Source organism: Stomoxys calcitrans, chromosome 1 (assembly GCF_963082655.1).
Source record: "Stomoxys calcitrans chromosome 1, idStoCalc2.1, whole genome shotgun sequence".
Taxonomy (NCBI): Eukaryota; Metazoa; Arthropoda; class Insecta; order Diptera; family Muscidae; genus Stomoxys; species Stomoxys calcitrans.
Window position 1 is genome coordinate 205,577,540 of NC_081552.1, and position 27,714 is coordinate 205,605,253.

General features: G+C 41.2%; 1 protein-coding gene across 1 annotated transcript in view; it reads right to left on the minus strand.

Annotated features, from left to right (window-relative positions):
- Window positions 1–8,923, minus strand: part of LOC106090942 (proton-coupled amino acid transporter-like protein CG1139) — a 56,175-nt gene extending 47,252 nt beyond the window's left edge. The window contains exons 1-2 of the mRNA XM_059360696.1: window positions 8,810–8,923; window positions 8,293–8,632 (exon numbers count right to left, since the gene is read on the minus strand). The gene's annotated coding sequence lies outside the window, so the exon portion shown is untranslated. The remainder of the gene's footprint in view (window positions 1–8,292; window positions 8,633–8,809) is intronic.
- Window positions 8,924–27,714: the final 18,791 nt, after the last annotated feature.

A 27,714-nucleotide genomic window follows, 5' to 3' on the forward strand; every position in this document is an offset into this window, starting at 1 on the left:
TACATACATCATACCGCCATCGTATTTAAGCTGTGTCATGACACACCGCGTGGCAATTTGTAAACTTTCATTTGAATTGATTTTGCGCGTTAATTTTAATTAATTCAAATTTATTGAAGTAAATAAATAAAATTGAAAATTATAATCTCCTTTCTCTTTCTCTCTCTCCCCTTCCCTTCAGCATCATCCATATGTCAATCGTGCTAGTAAAGTGAGCATGTGTTTGAACTTTGTTCAGACACTGCTGCGAATGTCGAAACCCCAATTTAACATAATATACGAAAGGTGTGATGTTCAGATTTGGTTAGTTTTTTTTTTTTTTTTGAGAATTTCAATGGCAAAAATCCAAATATTGACTTCCCAGGCCATAGTGTAGCTTAGGGCTAGATGTTAGACACCATTGTTTCGCTAACAAGTATACAGAGTGATTAATATGCATGAAACAGAAACTAATTAAAGCAAATATTTTTGTACGTTTTACTTGATTTGGCGTTGCTTTTCCCAATCGAAATCGAATTTTGACTGTTCTATAGCTATTTGGGTTAGATGTTGTGTGGAGTTAGTTTAAATTTAGAATTTTCTACTTCAAAACTGGTTGAAGAACTTTCCGTGAGCTGTGTTTTAAGATTGAATTGAATTGAATCTGAAATTTTAAGTCGCATATAAGAAACCACCCGAAGGTTTCTTATATGGCTGGCACGTGAATCATTTTAGGGCAATTTATGATTATTAGCAACAATACAAACAAATAAAATGAAAGTTATGTTGACAACATTGTATCAGTTTTTTGGTGACCTAACATCAAAAGCAGAAAAATTAAATGGAGACCTTCCATGGCCTACATCAAGAAAGGAGTATAACTAACCACATCGTTGTTAGTTTGGATAAGTCTGATAGTTGATGGAAAATTTGAAAATAAATAAAAAAAAAATATAATGTTATAAAACCGTACATTGTCAACCATTAAATCTCATACACCATAAAAAGTTAAACTACACAGCAAAATAAGTTTAACATGTAAGTAAAGACTTAATCGTGCATATCTCACCGTTTATCATCCCACACCGTTTGGGGTACTTGAAAATATCTTCTCCTTCTATTATATAAAATTAAAGTGTTGCGCTTGATTTATTTGTCTGTTCCGAATAGACTCGACAAGAAAAAACGATCTAAGTTCAGCCGGGACGAATCTTGGGAACCCACCACCATGGATTTTGCTAAAAATTTATACAAACAAAATTTAGTGAAAGGGCATAATTTTATTCTACATAGCAAACATCTGTGAAACCAGCAAAATTAAAGCTTCTAGGAACCGAACAAGGATTATTGAGGGTATATCGGAGCTACGTCAGGTTATAGACTGTTTTGGACCGTGCTTGGCACAGTTGTTGAAAATTAAAACAGAACACCGCATGCAAAATTTCAAAAAATTGCGGCTTTTAGGGGCTCAGGAAATCAAATCAAGCGATCGGTTTATATGGAAGCTATATCATGTTATAGACCGATTTGAACCGTACTTAGCACAGTTATTGGAGGTCATTTGAGAACACCATAGGCAAAATTTCAGCCAAATCGGATGAAAATTGCGGCTTCCAGGGGCTCAGGAAGTCAAATCGGGCGATCGGTTTATATGGAAGCTATACCAGGTTATAGAACGATTTGTACCGTACTTGACACAGTTATTGGAGGTCATTTGAGAACACCATAGGCAAAATTTCAGCCAAATTTCAGCCAAATCGGATGAAAATTGCGGCTTCCAGGGGCTCAAGAAGTAAAATCGGGAGATAGGTTTATATGGGAGCTATACCAGGTTATAGACCGATTTGGACCATACTTGAGACAGATGTTGGAGGTTATTAGAGAACACCATATGCTAAAGGCTCTGCGAAATCGAATGAAAATTGTGACTTCCAGGGGCTTAAGAAGTAAAATCGGGAGATCGGTTTATATGGGAGCTATACCAGGTTATAGACCGATTTCGACCATACTTGACACAGATGTTGGAGGTCATTCGATAACACCATATGCCAAATTTCAGCCAAATCAAATGAAAATTGTGGCTTCCAGAGGCTCCAGAAGTCAAATCTGAAGATCGGTTTATATGGGAGCTATACCAGGTTATAGACCGATTTGAACCCTACTTGACACAGATGTTGGAGGTCATTAGAGAACACCATATGCCAAAGTTCAGCGAAATCGAATGAAAATTGTGACTTCCAGGGGCTTAAGAAGTCAAATCGGAAGATCGGTTTATATGGGAGCTACTAGCCGAACCGGGTCCGCTCCGCTGCGCCTTCTTTAACTTTCTTATATCTTTTTAGGATGAGGACACTTCGCCCTGAATGTGGATATCGAATTCGTGCCATTGTAGTCTATGACGCTGGACGCGTTCGAATCCTGGCGAGAACATCGGATCAAGCGGTGTTTATCCCCTCTTAATGTTGGTGCTTTAGGGCGTACCCCATAACACTTGGCTTCAAAATTGGATATCAAATTTGTTTTCTACTCTCAAATAACTTTCATTTGAGTCCCATAATGTCATAATGGGTCAAATAACCCATTTGACGTAAAAGCGCCACCTAGACTTGCACGCAAATTTTAATATCATATTCATAATCTACTCCCAAATACCTTTCATTTGATACCTATATCGTACCGATCGGTCCACTTTTGATTTTGGGTAGTACTTTTGGCATTAGGGGGAGGGTCTGTCCCCCTTCCGATACCGAAAAATTATATAGCCTATGTTTCCTTCCACACTAACCTTCACAATAAGCGAAAATTTCAAGAAAATCGGTTCTGCCGTTTCTCGGACTAAACGGAACAAACAAACCGAGTCCCATATATCTGTGATTGGCTAATGTGCCCATTTTGGGCGTTTTTGTGGGGGTGGGGTGACCCCCTATACTTCGACATGAATTTGTATGCCAGATTTGTTTTCTGGTCCCGCATACTTTTCATATGATACCCATATTGTCCATATCGGTCCACTTTAGATTTTGAGTGGTGTTTTTGGTAACGGTGGAGGGTCCGCCCCCTTCCGATGTCAATAAATTATAAAGCCTATTCATACTTCCTGACCTTAGTCGTAATCTAACACCGAATACCTTTCATTTGAGTCCCATATTGTCAGGATCGTCAAATAAACGCCAAATCTCGAAGATGGCTGTATGCCACCTTATGGAACCCCAAAAACAAGAAATTGGTATATAATTTAGGGGTCAAATAACCTGGGGAGACCCCATCCCAAAACCCACCCGAACGGGCATATTTACCGATTTGGACCAGGGCTGCGTAGTCTACCACTCGACTCCGACCCCGGGTTGATCTGGGCCAAATTGTGGAAAGGTGTCGAGGGGCTAACACAACTTACTGTCCAAAGTTTCAGCGAAATCGGACAATAAATGCACCTTTAATGGGCCCAAGACCCTATATGGCAGCTTTATCCAAATCTAGACCGTTCTGAGCCAAATTCAAGAAGTATGTCGAAGACCCTTTCGCAACTCACGAAATCGGTTAATAAATGTGGTTTTTATGGGCCTAAGACCCTAAATCGGCGGATAGGTCTATATGGGGACTATATCAAGATATAGTCCGATACCGATATAGCCCATCTTCGAACTTAATCTGCCTATGGACAAAAAGGAACCTGTGCAAATTTTCAGCTCAATATCTCTATTTTTAAAGACTGTAGTGTGATTTTAACAGACAGACGGACAGACATGGCTAGATCGTCTTCGATTTTTACGCCGACCAAGAATATATTCCGTATAGGGTCGGAAATGAGTATACCTTTGGTGATGGGTTTAAAAACCATGTACCAAAGTGGGAGGTTTTTTCAAAGTTTATAATAAAAAATTTCCTATTTTGAAGAACATATAGCACCCGTTTAAGTTAACATATCTTGTTTAAATTTCACTTAAAAAGCATCCACAATATGTCCTCTTCACAAACAAAAAGAACAAATCAAGGTATTTAAGCAAGGACTATCTAGGGCTTTGATGTTTTGCACTCTTTCTTGCTAACACCTCAGCTCTAACCATTCCCAATTTCAAAGATATATCTCTACCCATTCTCAGCCTGCATATGTTTTAGTTTTTTTTTTTCGATTTTCGACCACTGTGCGGTGTAGGTCTTTAGGACACAATTAGAGGAAAATGGGTTTAAAGAGCACATTTACATCCTGAAAAGTACTTAAAATTCTATCCATTAACTTATTGAAGATACTAAGCTTATCTGTTATGGCTACCGATCGGCTTAGAATTATTTTCCGATTCAATTTAGCTATGTCCGTCTGTCTGTCTGTCCATGATATTTGGTGTACAAAGTACAGCTCGCAGTTTTTATCCAATCGTCTTCAAATTTGGTACAGGCAAGTTTTTCTGCCTAGAGAAAAAGCCTATTGAAATTGGAAAAAGTCGGTTTAGATTTGCATATAGCTCACATATATATATTCGTCCGATTTGGACGAATATTGCCATAACAATTGTCATTAGCTAACCGATTCTCTCAAAATTTGGCAGGATGGATTTTTTTAAGACTCGACATTACTGATGAGCTTCACGGAAATCGGTTCAGATTTAGATGTAGCTTCCACATATATATGTATATCGCCCGATTTTTACTTCAAGGGCAATTGCAAACACATAAGACTGTTCGTGACCTTACCTTCCTGGTTGTTATTGCCCTTATGGTCATTTAACTGTCCGTAAAGATGTTCACACTAGACGTTCTAGCGTTAGCACCACACCACTTCATGCATTCCGTGATCGCCCGGATCTCCGCCTGCAGGATCGTATTATGGTCAGGCAGTCTAAAACAGATCTCATTCCCCGAGTTCTTAATGTTAACCCCCAGGCCCACTCTGTCCTCTAGCTTTGATCCATCCGTGTAACATGATCTTCCAAATGGCAATACTAGGGTTCCGTCAATCCAAGACTGTGCCGATGGCAGGAGTGCCTCGCAATCGACTTCAAGGGCCATCTCAGGTATCCTTCCTTCCAGATTTCCTATAGTCGCCTCGATTATAGCGCGATGGTTTGAGCTGCTCCCATCCTCAATCCATTCTCCCATCGCTTTAAGTCTCATAGCCGCAGTGGCTGTCTCACACTTAATCTGTATGTCAATGGGTCGGATATCTAGAATAGTCTCCCGTGCCCTAGAGGGCGTGGTCCTCGTCGCTCCGCCTATGCCAAGACAACACGTTCTCTGAACCTGTTGTATGGTCCTTATGTGGCACATTTTTTCTCCATACCAGTCCACTGATAGAAATTACTGAGGCGTAAGTAAGTATTGATCTAATCACGCTCTTGGAAAGCCAGTGGACTATCCCTGGATTCAGGCCCCATTTTGAGCCTACGGCCTGTCTACATAGTTCCCAACATATGTGAGCCTTCTCAGTACACTCCTAAATATGACACTTCCAATTTAGTTTCCTGTCCAAGATCACACCTGAGTATTTGCCTTGTCAGATATCGAAATCGTGGAGATGTGGTGCGTTAAATTGGCCCACCTTCGTTTTCCTCGTGAGCAGGCATATTTTTTGTCATCTCAGGGTTAACATTGAGACCTCTGGGTCTAGCCCAGTCATATGCCATATGCAAAACCGTTTCGGCCCTTCTGCATAGCTCGTTTGGATCCTTCGACCTTAGAAGTATTATAAGATCGTCTGCGCAAGAGACGGGGTCAAATCCCTCCTCAGTCAGCATCCGTAAAAGGTAATTTATGGTGGTCACCCATAGGAGTGGAGATAAAAGATAAAATGGAGATAAAATGCCCCCCTGTGGATTGCCTTGTGTCACTTTCTCCCTTATATTTATGCCAAGGCACACACAATTTATCCACCTTTGCATATGGTTTATCCAGTCTCTAAGGACCGGGTCCACCCGGTACTGGTCTAAGGATTGGATGAGTGTGTCGGCCCGCACATTGTTAAAAGCCTCCTCGATGTCAATGCATACCGCCAGGGTGTAAGTTTTGGCATCGAAGGATTTTTCTATTTTATGCACAACCTCGTGCAGGACAATCTCCACCGACCTTCCCTTCCCATTGGCATGCTGTTGGTATCTGAGCAGTTCGCTGGATGTCCTACTCTTTATCATGGTGTCCACAATACTTTTCATGGTTTTGAATAGAAAGGACGTAAATCTTGTGGGTCTGTAGGCCTTCGGTGACGCATAACTTGCATTTTCGCGCTTGGGTATAAACGCCACCCTTGCCTTCTGCCAGGCTTTCGGAGTATATGCAAGTCCTAGGCACGCTGTGAAAATGTTGGCTAGATAAGGCGCCAGATAGTCTGCCTCTTTCTGTAGTAACGCTGGAAATATTCAGTTGTTGAAAGCCATAACAAAATACGCCATGCAAAATTTCGGCTTAATTATATAAGAATAGCGCCCTCTAGAGGCTCAAGAAATCAAGATTCAACATCGTTTATATGGAAGCTATATCAGGTTATTGACCGATTTGAACCATACTTGGCACAGTTGTTCGAAGTCATATCGAAACATGTTATGCTAAATTTCAGCCGAATTGCGCCCTCTAGAGGCTCAAAAAGTCAAGATCCCATATCGGTTGTATGGTAGCTATATCAGGTTATTGACCGATGTAAACCATATTTGGCACAGCTGTTGAAAGTCATAACAAAATACGTCATGCAAAATTTCAGCCAACTTGGATAGGAATTGCGCCCTCTAGAGGCCCAAGAAGTCAAGATCCCAGATCGGTTTGTATGACAGCTATATCAGGTTATTGACCGATTTAAACCATATTTGGCACAGTTGTTGAAAGTCATAACAAAATACGTCATGCTAAATTTCTGCTTAATCAGATAAGAATCAGATAAGGGTGCAACCCTCTAGAGGCTCAAGAAGTCAAGATTCAACATTGTTTATATGACAGCTATATCAGGTTATTAACCGATTTGAGCCATACTTGGCACAGTTGTTCGAAGACATATCGAAACATGTTATGCTAAATTTCAGCCGAATCGGATAGGAATTGCGCCCTCTAGAGGCTCAAAAAGTCAAGATCCCAGATCGGTTTCTATGGCAGCTATATCCGGTTATAAACAGATTTAAACCATATTTGGCACACTTGTTTAAAGTCATAACAAAATACGTCATGCAAAATTTCGACCAAATCGGATAGGAATTGCGCCCTCTAGAGGCTCAAAAAATCAAGATCCCAGATCGGTTTCTATGGCAGCTATATCCGGTTATAAACAGATTTAAACCATATTTGGCACACTTGTTTAAAGTCATAACAAAATACGTCATGCAAAATTTCGACCAAATCGGATAGGAATTGCGCCCTCTAGAGGCTCAAAAAGTCAAGACCCCAGATCGGTTTGTATGGCAGCTATATCAGGTTATTAACCGATTTAAACCATATTTGGCACAGTTATTGAAAGTCATAACAAAATACGTCATGCAAAATTTCAGCCAACTCGGTTAGCAATTGCGCCTTCTAGAGGCTCAAAAAGTCAAGATCCCATATCGGTTTATATGACAGCTATATCAGGTTATTGGCCGATTTGAACCATATTTAGCACATTTGTTAGAAGTCATAACAAAACACTTCTTGCAAAATTTCGGCCAAATCGGATAGGAATTGCGCCCTCTAGAGGCTCAAGAAGTCAAGACCCCAGATCGGTTTATATGGCAACTGTATAAAAAAACATGGACCATTTCAACCGACCTGCTAATAAGAAGTATTTGTGGAAAATTTCAAGCGGCTAGCTTCACTGCTTCGAAAGTTAGCGTGCTTTCGACAGACAGACAAGGACGGGCAATGACGAACAGAATGACGAAACTAGTATGCTCCCATCCCATGGTGTAGGGTATACAAATTCATAAGTTTCCGCTCTTTAATCCTGATATTCGCGTTGATGGACAAACTTCTGAATCAATCGTTACATACCCTGAATCGCAGTAGTTGTATGAATGTAAGTTATTTAGGACATTTATTTGCCTGTGTGCTATTTATCTGCCCGTAGGTGCTTATATGCTTCGCAAATAGTTCATTTAGGCAAAGTGTGCGTTTATTGTGTTTATGGTGTCTTAATATAAGCTTCCGTTTCCGTTGGCGCGCTATGATCTTGGAGAGCAAACAGCGACAATGTTCTTGGGCAATGTCGTCAACAAGACAAAAACAAAATGAAACGAAACAACAAAAAGCCACACATAATAATTATTTACTCTAATTAAATGGTATCGTATGTAAATATGTAAGTTAACAATTTGTTTTCGTACGTATCACAAAAACTAATAACAAAAAAAATGGGGATTTACTAACCGTGGATTTGTTGCTGGGTTTGCGTTGATTGTTTATTTGAGATTTCAATGATATTTTAATTTAAGCGCCGCTGGCAGTCAGTTAGATTCGACAAAACAATTACGCAGATAGTAGGCATGCAGGCTCAAGTGTAAATCTAGTTTCAAATTAACTGCACTGCACTTAAGCTTGTTTTTATTTGATGCTAATTTTCTGCTCCAAAACTATGTAATCTAGTGATTAACAAGCAACCTTTCAGCAGGTGTTACATACGTCAGAAATTCAAAAATTTTATTTCTTTCAAAATATTTATTTGGCTATGCTTTATTTGGTTAGTTTAAGTAGGCAAATACGAACAACACTGTAAATTATATTTGCGAAAAAATAAACATGAAATATTGCCGAATTTCAATTAGCACTATGCTCTCATTTCCGCTCGGGGCAAACTGATTTTTTTTTTGTATTTTCGATTTTTTTTTAATCCCAATTTTGACTATTTAAGGTGGTTGTGGTTATGCTCTTTATTTTAAATTAGAACCTTTTTTTCTTTTCGCGGCAATTTCGTTTTTATTTTGGTTTTTGATTTATTATCAGTTTGCGCTTTCCGTGTAAAGTGTACGTTTTGGCCGTGCGTTAACGACTAAATCTGTGTGCCGACAGCTTTTGCAGTTTTAAACACACACGGAAACTCTTTGGCCAGCTACACCGCAAAAGGAACGCTGCTGCGTTCGTTTCAGTCAGCCAGTGGCCGCTGCCAGTGACGCCGACGTTCACGTGTTGCTGCAACGTTAACTCCATGCCTTTAATAACTACGCAGTCGTTTGATGGCGTTTGACCATTTAATGGCAATTTCGAAGCCACTGAGCTGCCGCATCGTTTTTGTGTCTATATTAACGTCGTTTTACAGTGACGTCTGAAGCTTTAATTAAACCTGCCGGATAAAACCGAAAAATGTACTTCTTTGCCCCACTCATAGGCAATAGCAATTGGGGCGGTGTGATGGCGATGGTGTGTCCATATCATGGCGCACTCATAGCTCTGATTGTTGTTCATGTGATCATCAGATCACCATCATCATCATCGTCATACCTATGCAATGGCCGTGTGTCCGGTAGCTAGGTATGTAGCTAGGTGGGTGGGACCATTTCAAGGGGCTGAGTTGAACGAGCAGTTCATCTAATTATTTCAACCCCTATGTGGAATTTTTGTGTGGAATTTTTATTTGCAAAATAAATGATACTTGGCGTTTTAGTTTTATGTGGCAGAGCAAGAACAAATACAATTTAATAAAATCTAAGCCAATAAAGAAACATTTTTGTACAACAATTAAAAAAAAAACTGTCTTATTTAAAATTAGCAAGAAACTAGTAGAAGCGGGCTTAGTTTGGCAGGGCCGAATCTTATGTACCCTCCACCATGGATCGCATTGGTCAAGTCCTTTGTCAGGTATCTCTTTATGGGCAAACAAATTATAATGGATAAGAATTGCTATATAAGGTTATGGACCGATACGAGCCAAACCTGCTAAAAATTGTCCCCTATAGTGGCTCAAGAAGAACAAGTAAAAAGGCTTTAGGTTCGGCCGGGCCGAACTTTGAATACTCTCCACTTCGGGTAGGTTTACATACAACACTTTTCGTCAAAACCCGGTGAAAAATTAAGAGCCTAACACATCACACTGTTACAAATTTCGGCGACATCGGACAATAAATGTGCTTCTTATGGGTGCAAGACCGTAAATCGAGAGATCGGCCTATATGGCAGCTATATCCAAATCCGGACCGATCTGAGCCGAATTGAAGAAGAATGTCGAAGGGCCTTACACAACTCACTGTCCCAAATTTCGGCGACATTAGACAATAAATGCGCCTTTTATGGGCCCAAGACCCTAAATAGAGAGATCGGTCTATATGGTGGCTATATCCAAATCTAGACCGAACTGGGCCAAATTGAAGAAAGATATCTAAGGGCCTAACACAACTCATTGTCCCAAATTTCGGCGACATCGGACAATAAATACGCCTTTTTGTGGGCCCAAGACCCTAAATCGAGAGATCGGTCTAAATGGCAGCTATATTCAAGTCTGGACCAATCTTGGCCAAATTGAAGAAACATGTCGAGGGGCCTAAGTTAATTCACTGTCCCAAATTTCGGCGACATCGGACAATAAATGCGCTTTTTATGGGCCCAAAACCTTTAATCGAGAGATCGGTCTATATGGCTGCTATATCCAAATCTAGACCGATCTGAGCCAAATTGAAGAAATATGTCGAAGGGCGTAACACAACTCACTGCCCAAATTTCGGCGACAGCGGAAAATAAATGTGCCATTTATGGCCCCAAAACATTAAATAGACAGATCGGTCTATATGGCGGTTATATCCAAATCTAGACCGATCTGGGCCAAATTGAAGAGAGATATCTAAGGTCCTAACACAACTCACTGTCCCAAATTTCGGCGACATCAGACAATAAATGCGCCTTTTATGGGCTCAAAACCCTAAATCGATAGATCGGTCTATATGGCAGCTATATCCAAATCTGGACCTATCTGGGCCAAATTGAAGAAGGATATTGAAGCACCTAACACAACTCACTGCCCCAAATTTTGGGAAAAATCGAACAATAAATGCACCTTTTATGGGCCCAAAACCCTAAATCGAGAGATCTGTCTATATGACAGCTATATCCAAATCTAGACCGATCTGAGCCAAATTGAAGATAGATATCTGAGGGCCTAACACAACTCACTGTCCCAAATTTTTGGCTAAATCGAACAATAAACACGCCTTTTATAGGTGCAAGACCTTAAATCGAGAGATCGGTCTATATGGCAGCTATATCCAAATCTGAACCGATCTGAGCCAAATTGCAGAAATATGTCGAGGGGCCTAAGTTAATTCACTGTCCCAAATTTCGGCGACATCAGACAATAAATGCGCCTTTTATGGGCCCAAAACTCTAAATCGAGAGATCGGTCTATATGGCAGCTATATTCAAATCTTGATCGATCTGGGCCAAATTAAAGAAGAATGTCAAGTGACCTAACGCAACCCACTGTCCCAAATTTCGGTGACATCGGACAATAAATGGGCCTTTTATGGACCCAAAACCTTAAATCGTTAGATCGGTCTATATGGCAGCTATATGCAAATCTAGACCGATCTGGGCCAAATTAAAGAAGAATGTCGAGAAGCTTCACTTAACTCACAGTCCCAAATTTCGGCGACATCGGACAATATCGTAAAGGGTCAACGAATCGTTTGTGTGACAACAAGCAGCACTGAATCTTCCGTGCATTAAAATCTACTCGATTCATTCGACCCCACTCAGAAATGGCCAGCAAATCCTGGCAGAGTGTATCGTCCATAACCCGCCTCTTGTCCTCAATCTCTCGAAGACTCGGCCTATGGTCGAATGAGTACGAATGACAGAGATTAATGTCATCCGCAAATGAGAAGATCGGATTCGATGTCTGAACCAACAAAACGTTGATGAAAATAAGAACAAGTAAGAGCGTGCTAAGTTCGGCCGGACCGAATCTTATAAACCCTCCACTATGGATCGTATCTGTCGAGTTCTTTGCGCAGTATCTCTTTTTAGGCAAACAAAGAATAATGAATATGAACGCAGGAGGAGGTGGAGTTATATCAAGTTATGGTCCGATTCGGGGCTCAAGAAGCAAAATCGGGAGATCGGTTTATATGGGAGCTGTGTCAAGCTATAGATCGATTCAGACCATATTGCACACGTATGTTCAAGGCCATGGGAGAAGCCGTTGTACAAAATCTGTGCCAAATCGGATGAGAATTGCGCCCTCTTGAGGCTCAAGAACTCAAGATCCCAGATCGGTTTATATGGCAGCTATATCAGGGTATGGACCGATTTGGACCATACTTCGCATATATGTTGGAAGTGATAACAAAGCACCACGTGCAAAATTTCAGTCAAATTGGACGAGAACCGACCTTCACCAATAAGAAGTAGTTGTGCAAAATTTCAAGCGGCTAGTTCTACTCCTTCAAAAGTTAGCATGCTTTCGACAGACAGACGGACGGACATGGCTAGTTCGACTTAAAATGTCACGACGATCAAGAATATTAAATATACTTTATGGGGTCCTAGACGCATATTTCGAGTTGTTACAAACAGAATGACGAAATTAGTATACCCCCATCCTATGGTGGAGGGTATAAAAAGAGAAGGAGAAAGAACGGAGCCCTGGGGTAAACCAGCGGTCAATTTATGCTCATTGAATGAGAACCCATCTAAAGGGTGATTTTTTTGAGGTTAGGATTTTCATGCATTAGTATTTGACAGATCACGTGGGATTTCAGACATGGTGTCAAAGAGAAAGATGCTTAGTATGCTTTGACATTTCATCATGAATAGACTTACTAACGAGCAACGCTTGCAAATCATTGAATTTTATTACCAAAATCAGTGTTCGGTTCGAAATGTGTTCAAATTTTGACAAATTTTGACCTCAAAAAAATCACCCTTTATAATGACTCGAATAAGACGATCTCTGAGAAAATAAATCGAACGAAGCCATTACCGACACTAAATGCGAAAAGCTTTGATAGTAGTGCACCATGCCAGACCCTATCGGATGCCTAGGAATTATCCAGAGCCACAACCTTACTCTCACCAAACTGGTGGATTGAGCGACTCCAACGTTCCCACAAAAGTGCCATGAGGTCGCCCGTAGAGCGATTTCTGCGGAACCTATACTGTTGGTCGCTAAAAAGGCTATTAGACTCTAAATACCTCACAAGATGATGATTAACCATGCTCTCTATGACCTTGGAGAGAGCGGAGCATATCGCAATTGGCCGATAATTCGCAGGGTTGTTTGCCTCACCCTTCTTGGGTATTGCTATTGATCACAGCCAAAATCAATATGAATCGTCTTAGCAAGTGTTCATCAAGAACAGGTTATTTTAGATGCCAGTACGGGACTTATCTATTATAAGTCCCTTTTGCTAAAACTCCAACTGGACTTATTGAAAGGCGAGTTCGTGATTTGACCAATACTTGCTTACGGCTCATTGGTTTGGTGGACTGGGATAGAGAGAGAAAGTGCATCATAAGCATGATACAACAGGTTCAAAGAACATGTTGTCTTGGCATAAGCAGAGCGATGAGGACCACACCCACTAGGGTACTGGAGACTATTCTAGATATCCGACCCATAGACATACAGATTAAATGGGAGGCAGCCACTGCACCGATGAGAGAATGGATTGAGGAGAGGAGCAGCTCATACCATCGCGGTATGATAGAGGCGACGATAGGGAATCTGAAAGGAATGGAAGATGTTTCCGATCGGATACCTGAGACGATACTTGGGGTCGAGTGCGAGGCACTGCTGCCAGCGGCACAGTCTTGGATTGATGGAACCCTAGTATTGCCATCGGGAAGATCATGGTACACGGATGGATCAAAGCTAAAGGACAGAGTGGGCTTGGGGGTCTGCATTGAGAACCCTGGGACTGAGATCTGTTTTAGACTGCTTGACCACAAGACGGTCCTGCAGGCGGAGATGCGGGCAATCATCGAATGCGTGAGATGATATGGTGTTAACGCGATGACGTCGAGTGTGAACATCTTTGCGGACAGTTAAATTGCCATAAGGTCAATAACAACCAGGGCGATAAGGCCACAAACAGTCTTGCAGTGAAAGAAGGAGATTAACACCTTCTCTGAGGATGGAACGATCCGCATTGTTTGGGTGTAACTGTACGGAGTAACTGGTAATGAGAAAGCAACTGATTTGGCCGTGAAGGCCAGAGAACTGCCGAGGGGGATCCTGATCGCAAAAAGACGAGGCTATTACTAAAAGGAAGTTTCGTTCGTCCTCTTTAAGCAAATCTAAATTTCATTTCGGCGTAGTGACAAACTATTGCCTCCTCCATGGAAAATGCCGCGAAATCCGTACTTGGGCAGCGGAAGCCTCCTGGTACGACAAAGAGTGTCGAGATGCTACTGAAGCCAAGAATGCGGCATATAGAGCAAACCTGCAATCAGTAGTAAAGCGCCAGATGAAGGAGAGGTATCGGGAGAAAAAGAGAGGAGAAAAACGTCTATTCCGCAGAAAGAAAGAGGTAATGGAAAGACGTGAGTGTGAGCGAATTGAGATGCACAGGTGCCAGAATGAGGTCCGGAAATTTTATCAAAGAATAAAACATCAAACCGATGGCTGTGGTGCAGGCATATCCTCCTGCAGAGACAAAGGAGGAAATCTGGTAACTGACACAGATAGCATGCTGAGGATATGCAAAGAACATTTTACCCAACTGCTAGTGTCCGACGTTGGCGGCGAAGAGGATACCGCAGAACCAATCAATGATGATGGTGTATAATGTTTACCTCTTAGTCAAAATGAGGTCCAAGTAGCAGTGACCCGACTAAAAAACAACAAGGCAGCAGGAGCCGACGGGTTACCCGCTGAACTATTTAAGACCGGAGACGACATGCTGATAAGATATATGCATCAACTTATCTGCTCAATCTGGCTAGAAGAACGCATACCCGATAATCATCGAGTTTCAGCATACTATGTCCCGTACACAAGAAAGCAGACAAGACGGAATGTGCCAACTACAGTGGAATAAGTCTCCTCCCCATCGCATACAAGATACTCTCGAACGTACTGTGTGAAAGATTAAAACCTAAAGTCAATGAGATAATTGGGCCCTATTAATGCGGCTTTAAACCTGGTAAATCCACCCTAGACCAGATATTCACACTGCGCCAAATCCTGAAAAAGATCCGAGAAGGACAAAATAACACCTACCAAAGCCGCCTTCGATACCCCTTTACGTTCAAAGCCATGTCTGAGTTTGGTATCCCTGCAAAATGAATAAGACTCTGCAGGATGACACTTGCTGATACGTTCCTCAGTAAGAATAGGAAAGAATCTCTTCGAACCATTTAATACCAAAGGAGGTTTCAGACGCGGAGACAGGAGAAAATTATACAAGGTGCAGATGTGAATAGATATGAAACACTAATCACAAGAAAACACATGCTGCTCGCCTATGCCGACGACATCGACATCATAGGTCAGTCACCGGAAGTAGTAAATGCTGCCTTTGAAATAATCGAAAGAGAGTCAGTGAAAATGGGTCTGGCAGTAAATGGAGATAAGACGAAATGGATGGTTTTAACTCCCAAAAAGCCTTGCACAACCGAGCAGATAAAGAAAATGGAGAAAGTTAGGAACCACAACTTTGAGATAGTCAATATCTTTATCTACCTCGGCACCGCCATAACCGAAACGAAAGACACCAGTTTTGAGATAAAGCGAAGAATAATACTGGCAAACAGATGCTACTTTGGACTAAGTAAGCAGTTTGGAAACAAGGCCACCTCTCGACAGACGAAGATTACACTATACAAGATACTGATACTACCCGCGATGATATATGGTTTTGAGGCATGGGTACTTGTGAAAGCAGACGAGGCAGTACTTGGAGTGTTTGAGAGAAAGATTCTTCGTAAAATATATGAATTAGTTTGTGTTCATGGAGAATATAGGCGACGTATGAACCACGAGCTGTATGACGACGATATCATAGTTACACGCATCAAAATATAGCGGTTGCGTTGGCTAGGTCATATTGTCAGAATGGATGAAGAAGCTCCAGCAAACAAGTGTTTTGAAGGCAAACTCGGTGGAACACGCAAACCGGGAAGACCAAAAGCCCGATGGAAAGATCAAGTGATGGGAGACACCTCGAATCTTGGTGTCAGAGATTTCAGAATGAGCGCAGAAGATCGAGGCGTTTGCAACGCTATTCTACGTTCGGCTAGTGGAACAAATGTTCTGTTATAGCCAATTAAAGTAAAAAAATTTCATTTCCACATCTCTCTTTCCTTACTAATGTTAATGGGTTAATGCGCTTTTAAGTGTTATATAAGATTTGAAACAACTCTTCCTACGGCTGGTTAGTATTATAACGTAATACATTAACTGTTTAAAATGAATCCTATCTTTGTATAATAACATTCCTCTCCGAAAGAATCCATAGCCATATATCTAAAATAAAAGTCAAGATATGACAATGACAGCCAGCTTTGAGGTTGCTTTCAAGTGAACAACACAAAAGTGAGCATTCGTTCACATGTATTTTCCCAACTCAATCAGCTGATCAATGCAAATTTTGTGTCAGATTTAATTTGATTTCTTGGCAAATATGTTATTATAGATCATTTAGTGTCATGAATATAAATAAGTTGCCAGACAACTGAGCAATTGAGAGCCGAGTTAACAGCTTTGAATGAGTAATCATTTGTATGGAATGACAAAATGAACCCCTTACACACTCATGGGTATTTATTGCACACAGTGTATGCATGTATGTGTGTACGAATATTTGCTTAATGTATAGTGAAAACAGAACAATTGAATTACGTCTATAATTGCTTCCCAAGAATCACATGCGGAAAGGAAGTTAATCGATATGCTAAATGAAACTGGGGTGTTGACCGACGGCGGAATCATTGACAAATAATTTATGCGACTTGCAGTGTTGTAGAAATGGGTGTTTTATATATGTGTATGATTCTGCTCAAACACTTTCACTTGATTGCTTGATTAGAAGAAATAAAATCAAGTAAGAGCGTGCTAAGTTCGGCCGGGCTGAATCTTATATACCCTTCACCATAGATAGCATTTGTCGAGTTCTTTGCGCGGTATCTCTTTTTAGGCAAACAAAGAATAATGGACATGAATTGTTATGCTATTGGAACTATTTCAAGTCATAGTCCAATTCGAATCATAAATGAATTGAATGTTGAAGACCACAGTAGAAGTCATTGGGTAACATTTCAGTCCATTCGGATAGGAATTGCGCCTTATAGAGGTTCAAGAAGCATCATCGGGAGAATGGTTTATATGGGAGCTGTATCACGCTATAGATCGATTCAGACCATACTGCACACGTATGCTAAAGGTCATGGAAGAAGCCGTTGCACAAAATTTCAGCCAAATCGGACAGAAATTGCGCCCTATAAAAGGCTTAAGAAGTCAAATTTCCAGATCGGTTTATATGACAGCTATATCAGGTTATGTACCGATATGAACCATACTTAGCACAGTTGTTGGAAGTCATAACAAAATACAAAATACGATTTGAACCATACTTACCACAGTTTTTGGAAGTCATAACAAAACACTTTGTGGAAAATTTCAATCAAATTGGATAGGAATTGCGCCCTCTAGAGGCCTAAGAAGTCAAGATCCCAGATCAGTTTATATGACAGCTATAAAAGGTTATTTGCCGTTTTGAACCATACTTAGCACTGTTGTTGGAAGTCATAGCAAAATACCTCATGTCAAAATTCCAGCCAAATCGGATGAAAATTGCGCCCTCTAGAGGCCTAAGAAGTCAAGATCCCAGATCGGTTTATAGGGCAGCTATATCAGGTTATGTACCGATTTGAACCATACTTAGCACAGTTGTTGGAAGTCATAACAAAATACTTCCTGCAAAATTTCAATCAAATTGGATAAGAATTGCGCCCTCTAGAGGCCTAAGAAGTCAAGATCCCAGATCGGTTTATATGGCAGCTATATAAGGTTATTTGCCGATTTGAACAATACTGAGCACTGTTGTTGGAAGTCAAAGCAAAATACCTTATGCCAAAATTGCAGCCAAATCGGATGAAAATTGCGCCCTCTAGAGGCCTAAGAAGTCAAGACCCCAGATCGGATTATATACCAGCTATATCAGGTTATAAACCGATTCGAACCATACTTAGCACAGTTGTTGAAAGTCATAAGAAAACACTTCCTGCAAAATTTCAATCAAATTGGATAAGAATTGCGCCCTGTAGTGGCTCAAAAAGTCAAGATCCTAGATCGGTTTATATGGCAGCTATATCAGGTTATGTATCGATATGAACCATACTTAGCACAGTTGTTGGAAGTCATAACAAACACCTCGTTCAAAATTTCATTCCAATCGGATTAGAATTGCGCCCTCTAGAGGCTCAAGAGATCAAGAAGTCAAGAAGACCCAAGATCGGTTTATATGGCGGCTATATCAGGTTATAGACTGATTTGAACCATACCTATCACAGTTGTTGGAAATCATAACAAAACACTTTGTGCATAATTTCACCCAAATCGGATAGGAATAGCGCCCTCTAGTGGCTCAAGAAGTCAAGATCCCATACAAACCGATGACAGCTATACCAGGTTATAGACCGATTTAAACCATATTTAACACAGTTGTTGCAAGTCATAACAAAACACTTCGTGCAAAATTTCAGCCAAATTGGATCGGAATTGCGTCCTGTAGAGGCTCAATATGTCAATATCCAAGAGCGGTTTATAAGGCAGCTATATCAAAACATGGACCGATATGACCCATTTACAATCCCAACCGACCACACCGATAAGAACTATTTGTGCAAAATTTCAAGCGCCTAACTTTACTCCTTCGAAAATTAGCGTGCTTTCGACAGACGGGCAGTATGTAGACGAGCCGTAGGCTCGAAATGGGGCCTAAATCCGAGGATAGTCCACTGGCCCTACAAGATTCTGATTAGACCAATGCTTACTCACACATCAGTAGTTTGGTGGACTGCTATGGAGAAAAAGTGCTAAAAGAAAAAGTGACCATACAACAGGTTCGAAGAACATGTTGTCTTGGTATAGGCGGAGCGATGAGGACCACGCCCACTAGCACACTGGAGACTATTCAAGATATCCCATTGACTCTTTGACCTACAGATTAAGTGTGAGGCAGCCACTGCGTCTATGAGACTTAAGGCGATGGGAAAATTAATTTAGGAGAGGAGCAGCTCATACCATCACGGTATAATCGAGGCGACGATGGGAAACCCGGAAGGAAGGGGAAAAGGTTTCCGATCGGATACCTGAGATGAACCTTGAGGTCGAGTGCGAGGCACTGATGCCTGCGGCGCAGTCTTGGATTGACGGGATCCTTGTTTTGCCATCTGGAAGATCATGGAATACGGATGGATCACAGCTAGAGGACAGAGACATTGAGAACTCAGAGACTGAGATCTGCTTTAGACTGCCTGACTATAATACGGTCCTGCAGGCGGAGATACGGGCGATTACGAAGGCATGGTGCTGACGCGAGGATATCGAGTGTAGACATCTTTACCGACAGTTAAATGGCCATAAGGGCAATAACAACCAGGACGATAAGGTCAATAAGAGTTTTGCAGTGTAAGAAGGAGATTAACGCCTTCTCTGAGGATGACATTGTTTGGGTGCCGGGCTATAAAGGAGTAAGGGGAAATGAAAGGGCAGACGATTTGGCGGTGAAGGCCATAGGACTGCCTTCAATAGACTTGGTTATCGCGTAGCCTTTCGGGTCGACGCAGTCCTAGTTAAGGGCGTGGGCGACGAATGCTCATGCAAGCCTGTGGAACAGCAAAAAGGTTGGTAGGACGGCGAAAATCCTATGGGGGGTCCCAGATTGTGAGAATACGAGACTATTACTGAAAGGAAGTAAGAAGAAAGTCAGTAATATCTATCGGTATCATGACGGGACAGTGTTAGAAGGAGATTAACGCCTTTACTGTCTGAGTATGGTAAAATCCGCATCGTTTGGGTGTCGGGCCATAACGGAGTAAGGGGAAATGAAAGAGCAGACAATGTGGCGGTGAAGGCCAGAGGACTACCGTCAATAAACTTGGTTATCGCGTAGCCTTTCGGGTCGACGCAGTCCAAGTTAAGGGCGTGGGCGACGAATGCTCATGCAAGCCTGTGGAACAGCGAAACAGTCGTTAGGATGGCGAAAATCCTATTGAGGAATCCAGATCGTGAGAATACGAGGCTATTACTGAAAGGAAGTAAGAAAGAGGTCAGCATAGCTATTGGTATCATGACGGGATACATAGGACTACGAGCTTACTTATGTAGAATCGGTGCCGCAAGTGATAGCATGTATAGGGCATGCCGGCACTTAGCTGGGGACACTATACCAGACATGAACCAACTTAGGGGAGTGGCATGGAAAACAATTTAGGATTTTGTAAGTAGCACGGAATTCCTAACTTAGATTTTCTTTTTCGAGGTTACTTTTTTTTTGTATTTAGAGCGAACAACAAACCGATTGCCGTCTTAGGTGTATGTCCATTGTGGCATTGGGGCGGGTTACTATCTGCGACCTCTTTTCAACCTAACCCTACCTAAATATAGCTGCCATATAGACCAATATTGTGTTTTGCAAATTGCAAATTTTGCCCATGAATATTCCACTAAGGAACAGGGGAAAACTTCTCACTTCACACAAACTTCTCAGTGCAGTCCTATTCCAGTTGTAAGCTCAATGATAACTAGGATCCTCCTTTTTATAGCCGAGTCCGAACGGCGTGCCGCAGTACGACACCTCTTTGGAGATAAGTTTTACATGGCTCACAAATGTTGCCAGCATGAGGAGGGGAAAACCACCTCTGAAAAAATTTTTTTTTCTGATGGTCTCACCAGGATTCGAATTCAGGCGTTTAGCGTCATAGGCGGACATGCTTACCTCTGCGCTACGGTGGCGTCCGATATTCTGTTTTACCGGCTTGAATAGTTTGGTTCAAATGGGTTCATACTTCGATATAACTGCTATGACGAAAGGGGGGTTAATATAAATAAATCCGAAGTGTTGGGTTTGTCTCCCATTTTAGTTTAATTCTCTGGATGAGTTCTTGAATGGGCCACATCGGACCTCATTTTGATATAGCTGGGCCAAATTCGACCATATTTCGATATAGCCATAAAATCCGCATTTTTTGATTCACTGAATTTAGGACAATAGGTTGTACTATGGCTCCTTGATATCGAGTCGAATAGGGTTCATGGCGGGCTGTATTTAGATAAGCTGCCAAATAGATCGTTCTGCCGATTCAGGGTCTTAAGCCCATAACAGGGGCATTTATTACCCGATTTCGCCTAAATTGAGAACAATGCGTTTTATTAAGCGCGTCGACATCCGAACTGAATATGATCCAGATCGAAGCGTATTTGGATGTAGATGCTATAGATCCATCCGCCGATTTATGGTCTATTGGCCCATAAAAGACGCTTTTATTAGTGACACTTATTGACACCTTATCCTACGGTTTGGGGCAAAATGGAACATGTAAACACACATCTTTCTTTCTTCATATCACTTGCAAAACGTGACAAACCTCAGCTTTTACTAACAATGTATACCTAATTTGCAATCTTTTCAGCACCAAATCTCAGCCGTTGTTCGAGTAATTGAAGGAAATCGCATTAATTCAATTTGCCGTCACTTTAAGGTAATTTACACTGTACAAAAAATTCTTTCAGTCTAGATATGAATTGCAATTGAATACAATGCCATTTGTTTAAACTGACAGTATCTCGCAGCCAACGACTTCTTTTGTGAGATTTAAAAAAATTAAAAATTTCTCATGAATGCGTAGACGCATTTGGATTTACACAAGTCCGAGTACAACCTTTAAATGAATGAAATGTGTGAACGTCCATTAGGTATTGTCGTTGGGATCCCGTTACTGCCACTTATACCATTTGATGTGGTAATTTTTCAATTATGAATGTTCTTCTGCAAGAACATTGGCATATTTTATGAGGTGACCAAGGTAAAAGTTGCAACTACATATGTGCCCATAAAAATTTCATTAAGGAACACCGAGGATACTTTCTCATGTCAAAGAATTTATTCCCATTTAAGTTTAAGTTCAATAAAAAGTGACCTTCGTTTAATTGGCGAGTTCGAATAGAGCGCCTAGAGGAGTTTTTCAAGGATGAAAAAGACGACGAACTTATTATAAAATACGCGGATGAATCAAAGCTAGGGGGCAGAGTGAGCCTGGGGTCTACATTGCAAACATGGCAAAATCCGCATCGTTTGGGTGCGGGACCATAACGGAGTAAGGGGAAATGAAAGGGCAGACGATTTGACGGTGAAGGCCAAAGAACTGCCCTCAATAAACTTGGTTATCGCGTAGCCTTTCGGGTCGACGCAGTCCGATTTAAGGGCCTGGGCAACAAACGGGCATGCAACCCTGTGGAACAGCGAAACAGTCGGTAGGACGGCGAAAATCCTATGGGAGGATCCAGATGGTGAGAAGAAGAGGCTATTACTGAAAGGAAGTAAGAAGGAGGTCAGTATAGCTATTGGTATAATGACAGGACCAATAGGACTACGAGCTCACTTATAAAAAAATCGTTGCTGCAAGTGATAGCATGTGTAGGGCATGCGGGGAGATAATGAGACGTTGAGACCTTGTCATTGCCCAGCTTTTGCGTCTAACAGATACCGGCACTTAGGTGAGGACACCATACCAGCCATGAACCAACTTAGAGGCGTGGCATGGAAAACATAGATTTTCTTTCTCGAGGTTACTTTTTATATCCTCCACCATAGGATGGGGGTGTACTAATTTCGTCATTCTGTTTGTAACTACTCGAGATATTCGTCTGAGACCCCATAAAGTATATATATATTCTTGATCGTCGTGACATTTTATGGCGATCTAGCCATGTCCGTCCGTCCGTCCGTCTGTCTGTCGAAAGCACGCTAACTTTCGAAGGAGTAAAGCTAGCCGCTTGAAATTGTGCGCAAATACCTCTTATTAGTGTAGGTCGGTTGGGATTGTAAATGGGCCATTTCGGTCCACGTTTTGATATAGCTGCCATATAAATCAATCTTTGGTTTTGACTTCTTGAGCCTCTAGAGGGCGCAATTCTTATTCGATTGGAATGAAGTTTTGCACAACGTGTTTTGTTATGATATCCAATAACTGTTCCAAGTATGGTTCAAATCGGTACATAACCTGATATAGCTGCCCTATAAACCAATCTTGGGTCTTGACTTCTTCAGCCTCTAGAGGGCGCAATTCTTATCCAATTTGAATGGAATTTCGCATGACGTGTTTTGTTATAATATCCATCAACTTTGCCAAGTATGGTTCAAATCAGTCCATAACCTGATATAGCTGCCATATAAACCGATCTTGGGTCTTGACTTCTTCAGCCTCTAGAGGGCGTAATTCTTATCCGATTGTAATGAAATTTTGCACGACGTGTTTCGCTATGGCTTCCAATAACTATGCTTAGTTAGGTTCAAATCAGTCAATAACCTGGTATAGCTGCCATATAAACCGATCTTGGTTCTTGACTTCTTGAGCCACTAGAGGGCGCAATTATTATCCGATTTGCCTGAAATTTTGTACGACGGATCCTATCATGACCATCAACAACAACGTGTTTATTATGGTATGAATCGGTCTATAGCCTCATACAGCTCCCATATAAATCGACCTCTTTATTTTACTTCTTCAGCCAGAGCGCAAATCTTATTCGAATTGGCTGACATTGTACGCAGGTCTCTAACATATAATTTAATTGTGGTCCGAACCGGACCATATCTTCATATAGCTCTAATAGCAGAGCAAGTCGTTTCTTTTATCCTTTTTTTTTGCCTAAGAAGAGATGCCAGGAAAAGAATTCGACAAATGCAATCCATGGTGTAGGGTATATAAGATTCGGCCCGGCCGAATTTAGCACGCTTTTACTTGTTAGTTTTTAGAGCGCACAACAACAAATATGCTACCTCTCCACCTAAGTGGCCTCCAAAGGTTAAGGTATTTTGACCAGCGTGCTTGTACAGCCACATGTATCAGTAGAGATGAGTAAGACTATCTGGTGGCAAGTACATCGAATTTGATACGGATCAGGGATAACAAAACAGCAGCTATGTAATGGATGCTAGCTTAGCTGTGTAAGGCTTAGACAATGGAAAAGGATACGAAATTGGCACTGCAGCAATGATAAGAGGGTGTTAGAAATAGTTAGCTCGACCCAGAGGTCTGAGGTCTAGCAAGGGGAAAACTGATATCTGACTGTTGACGAGGAAAGCGGAGATGGTTCAGTTTGAAGGCCTTCCCTTTCTGACACATAAGGATATTGCAACAGGTTTAAAGACGGGCAAAGATAACGTAGATGGTTCAGTTTGAAGGCCTTCCCTTTTTGATACATATGGATATTGCAACAGGTTTAAAGACGGGCAAACATATTCACTGTCAAACAGAAATGCGTAGCAGTCAGACGCATGTCAAACATTTAAGCATGAATCGTCTTACAAACAAAATGCGTACTCTGCTAAGAATGTTCATCGCGCCTTCTTCCATTTTATGGACCCACTGGGTACGTAAATAAGCAGAATTGTCGATTTTGGAGTAAAGAGCAGTCAGACGCATTGCAAGAGTTTCCAATTCATCCAGAAAAAGTCACTGTTTGGTGCTGTTTATGGGCTGGTGGCATCATTGGACCGTACTTCTTCAAAGATGATGCGAATCTTAACGTAGCTGTGAATGGGAGTAAGCGCTAGCGTGAGATGATATCCAGCTTTTTTTGCCCAAAATGCAAGAGCTTGATTTGCATGACGTGTGGTTTCAACAAGACAGTGTCAAATGCCACACAGCACGCGTAAAACATCCTATGATGAAGGGTTTTAAAAAGTGCATGCGTCTATTGGCGCTTTGAAAGTTTATATCGAGTAAGTAATCAAGCAAGAGAAGGCAAGTTCCTCCCTTCCGGACACTTATCTAAATTTTCGTCTTACATATACTCGTAATGCTTGTATTTTAAATGTATAGGGTATTCGGCAATATTGCTGACAAGATTGCAAGCACTATTCTTGTGGAACAGTTTAGCCCCTTAGCAACTTCCTAAATGGATCTTTTAGGTCCCTTTTTTACATCAAAATTCAAAAATTTACCTTAAAGCCAGCAATATGTAATCTTTTAAAGTACATCTTAGTGTTAGAGTAGCTAGTTTTTCTAAATTGGTGCCAAATTTGCTAATAAATCTCCATTTTAGTCGATTTAGCCATGTCCGTCCGTCTGTCTGTCCGTTTGTTCGTCTGTCACGCTAACTTTCGAAAAAGTAAAGCTAGGTACTTGAAATTTTGCATAAATACTTCTTATTAGTGCAGTGCGGTTGGGATTGTAAATGGGTCCAATCGGACCAAGTTTTGGTATAGCTGCCATATGAACTCCACCGTAGCGCAGAGGTTAGCATGTCCGCCTATGACGCTGAACGCCTGGGTACGAATCCTGTCGAGACCATGAGAAACATTTTTCAGCGGTGGTTTTCCCCTCCTAATGTTGGCAACATTTGTGAGGTACTATGCCATGTAAAACTTCTCTCCAAAGAGGTGTCACACTGCGACACGCCGTTCAGACTCGGCTATAAAAAGGAGGCCCCTTATCATTGAACTTAAACTTGAATCGGACTGCACTCATTGATATGTGAGAAGTTTGCCCCTGTTCCTTAGTGGAATGTCCATGAGCAAAATTTGCAAATTTGCCATATAAACTGATGTTGGGTCTTGACTTCTTGAGCCCCTAGAGGGCGCAGTTCTTATGCGATTTGGCTGGAATTTTGCACCAAGTGTTTTATTATTGACTTCCAACAACTCTACCAAGTATAGTCTAAATCGGTTTATAACCTGATATAGTTCCTTTATAAACTGATCTCGGATCTTGGTTTCTAGAGCCGCTAGAGGGCACAATTACTGAAATTTAGCATGAAGTGCTTCAAATCGGTGACTTCGTAAAACTTTAGAGGGCGCGATTATCATCCAAATTGGCTGAAATTTAACATAAAGTGTTTTGTTCTAACTTCCAACAACTCCGCTAAGTATGGTTCAAATCGGTTCATAACCTGATATATTGGGTTGCCCAAAAAGTAATTACGGATTTTTTAAAAGAAAGTAAATGCATTTTTAATAAAACTTAGAATGAACTTTAATCAAATATACTTTTTTTACACTTTTTTTCTAAAGCAAGCTAAAAGTAACAGCTGATAACTGACAGAAGAAAGAATGCAATTACAGAGTCACAAGCTGTGAAAAAATTTATCAACGCCGACTATATGAAAAATCCGCAATTACTTTTTGGGCAACCCAAAGCAACCCATACAATCCGATCTCGGGTCTTGACTTCGTGAAACTCTAGAGGGCGCAATTATCATCCAAATTGGCTGAAATTTAACATGAAGTGTTTTGTTCTAACTTTCAACAACTGCGCTAAGTATGTTTCAAATCGGTTCATAACCTGATATAGCTCCCATAAAAACCGATTTTGGATCTTTACTTCTTGACCCCATAGAGGGCGCAATTATAATCGGATTGGGCTGAAATTCTGCACGAAGCGTTTTGGTTTAACCATCGACAACTACGCCGAGTGTGACTCAAATCGGTTCATAACCTGATATAGCTCCCATATAAACCGATTTCGGATCTTGACTTTTTGACCCTATAGAGGGCACAATTATTATCTGATTTGGCTGAAATTCTGCACGAAGCGTTTTGGTTTAACCATCGACAACTGCACCGAGTATGTCATAAATCAGGTAGTAACCTGATATAGCTCCCATATAAACCGATTTCGGATCTTGACTTCTTGACCCTATAGAGGGCACAATTATTATCTGATTTGGCTGATATTTAGCATTAAGCGTTTTGGTTTGACCATGAACAACTGCTCAAATTATGACTCAAATGAGGGCGCAACTATCATCCAATTTGACTGAAATTTGCATGAAAGCTATCCCATATAATCCGATTTCGAACTGCGTGGCTGGGTGCGACACCCCTTTGGGGAGAAGTTTTTACATGACTGCGCTACCAATTTATTTAAATGGCACAGTACCTCATAAATTCCGCCGGTATTAGGGGGTATAGCCACCGCGACATTATTATACCCACTACCGAAGGATGGGGGTGTATTAATTTTGTCATTCCGTTTGCAACACATCGAAATTTCCATTTTCGACCCTATAAAGTATATATATTCTTGATTAACGGAAAAATCTAATACCATCTAGCCATGTCCGTCCGTCTGTCTCTTGAAATCACGCTACAGTCTTTAAAAACAGAGATATTGAGCTGAAAATTTGCACAGATTCTTTTTTTTTGTCCATAATCAGGTTAAGTTCGAAGATGGGCTATATCGGACTATATCTGGATGTAGCCCCCATAAAGACTGATCCGCCGATTTAGGGCCATAAAAGCCACATTTATTATCCGATTTCGCTTAAATTTGGGACAGTGAGTTGTGTTAGGCCACCGTAGTGCACAGGTTAGCATGTCCGCCTATAACGTTTAACGACTGGGTTCGAATCCTGTCGAGACCATTAGAAAAGTTTTAAGCCGTGGTTTTCCCCTCCTAATGCTGGCAACATTTGTGAGGTACTATGCCATGTAAATCTTCTCTCCAAAGAAGTATCGCACTGCGGCACGCCGTCCAGACTTGAATTAAACATTAATCGGACTGCACTCATTGATATGTGAGAAGTTTGCCCCTGTTCCTTTGGAATGTTCATGGGCAAAATTTGCAATTTGAGTTGTGTTAGGCCCTTCGGCATTCTTCTTCAATTTGGTTCAGATCGGTCCAGATTTGCATATAGCA